Genomic DNA, 2,308 nt, shown 5'->3' on the forward strand with positions numbered 1-2,308 from the left:
TGAAGTTTGATTTTGATTTTTAACCAGTGAGTTGAGCCCACAGGCCTGCTGCCTTGCAAAGAAAAGGTATAAAAGTCAATGGAAAAGTCAGACTGAAAACTCAGAAGCCTGGTTCTTAGAGCAAGATTTAAAAACAAAACAACCTCGTCTCTCTCCATCCTGAGTAAGTGTAACAGACTAATTGCTGGAGCTGAGGAAGGTCAAACATGGTTAGTTTAAGAATAAAGACCACAAGCTGCTGCAATACTGTATGATTGGAGCATTAACATTACAGGCAAATAAAAAATTAATTCCCTGCAACTTAAACACCCACCTCATTAAAACCAAAATGGAAAGAGCTTGGAGACAAAAATAAATAATTTCTCTAGCACAGTGGTTCTCAAACTTTTGTACTGGTGACCCCTTTCAAATAGCAAGCATCTGAGTGTGACCCCCCCTTATAAATTAAAAACACTTTTTTATATGTTTAACACCATTATAAATGCTGGATGCAAAGCAGGGTTTGGGGTGGAGGCTGACAGCTCACGACCCCCCATGTAATAACCTTGCGACCCCCTGAGGGGTCCCGACCCCCAGTTTGAGAACCCCTGCTGTAGCGCTTGTTTCCTTTTCCTTCTGTGGTGGGGCCTGCTGTGTTTTTAATTAATGTTGTTTAAATACAACTTCCTTTTGCAAGCACTCTGCATATAGCCAGAGTGGTAACAGTGCTGTTATGTCATATTAACTGCTCCGGAGAAAGGAGTAAGCACACTGTAGATCCTATAAAATGGATTAAAAAGTGGAGAGGAGTAAATGTACCTGGGCTGTAGCATGGTACAGGCAAGCTAATGGCTCTAGCAGGAGCGGGAGGGTTTTTTCCATTCCCTTGAAGGATAGCAAGTTGGTGGTAGAGGTTGGGCTATGCACCGCTTCTATTGTAGAATCTGTTCTCTCTGCACTGTTAGAAAGCAGTTTTTAAAAAGGAAAACTAGAGCCATCCATTGTCCCAGCACAGAATGGAAACCATGCAAGGATCACACTTGGGTTGAGTAGTAAGGAAGAGGCACATCACTGCAAATGGAACTGCAGCTACACTTACCCATAGCTGGAGTATGAGAATGCGTTGCCTTTGCCTATTCGCTCTGGTGGGAGGTGAACTTCAGAACCTTCTAGAGCAGGGGTCCTCCCCACCCTTGCTAATGGAAGGAAGAGGTCATATAGGAAAGCGAATAGGGTGGAATGGTACAGAGAAGAGACCACCTGTTCTAGGAAACAGTTATTAGGTGGCAGCTGAGCTCCTGTTTTCAGCCCTATCCCTTCACTTCAGAAAAAGAGGCCCTGTGTTCCAACTGCCCCTGCTCCATTTGTTAAAAACTCAGGCTGGAGTTTAGGCTAGGAGTCAAAGGTGCATGGGAAGTAACTTCTGCCACAGTCCCACTGGTGAGAGCTTAGCAAGCAGAAGTCTCCAGGAAGATGGGCTGATAAGAACTGTTCTCCCAAAGAACAAAAACAGGGAGTTAAAACCAACAGGCAGAAGGCAACCAACCACAGAGAAAGGAAGCTTCAATACTGAACATTTAGTGCTACACAAGATGCACTTAAGTAGTAGCAAAGGCCACAGCTTTCTAGACTATTCTGAAACTGCAGCAACCCTGGCATATCCCCCAATGTGGAAACATACAGAGACCACTTTGTTTTCATACATGGGCCCACCACACTGAAGAGTTACTTCCCAATCATCAATACAGCACAGACAACCCACTGTCCACGGAGGAGGCAAAGTCTTGGATCATTTAGTAGCAACACCTGATGATGTTAGAAGCAGCATGCACTGATGTCTCTTGCCCCTTAAAAGTCAGGGTGGGATGAGCTCTCCAAAGCGTATTTAGACGACAGTGATGCTAGGCGAATCTTTCAATGTACATGATACAATCACAGAATCACAGAACTGGAAGGGACCTTGAGAGGTCATCTAGTCAAGTCCCCTGCACTCAAGGCAGGACTATTATCTAGACAATGTTCAGTAAGAGGCCAAGTTCAGTTTACTTTTAACTGAAGTGTAACCAACAGAGTTTCAGCATGGAAATCTTGTACACCTCCACGTAAAGTGAGCAATAACTCACCTTTACATTACCTTTAACTACACTACAGAAATGAACAGTGGAAATGCCACGAGCAAGAGTGGTTGGAAAGAAGACAGCCTTCTACCCTACCTAGAGAGGTCAGCTTCAAGAAATAGGTTTTGCAGCTTTAGAGACTAAGTATCATTTTCTCCAGCACAAGGAGTTTGTTTACACTTCAAATTGTATGAGAAAGACGATTGATCAAA

The sequence above is a fragment of the Terrapene carolina genome, unplaced genomic scaffold (assembly GCF_002925995.2).
Source record: "Terrapene carolina triunguis isolate 2854851 unplaced genomic scaffold, T_m_triunguis-2.0 Scaffold236, whole genome shotgun sequence".
Classification (NCBI taxonomy): domain Eukaryota; kingdom Metazoa; phylum Chordata; order Testudines; family Emydidae; genus Terrapene; species Terrapene triunguis.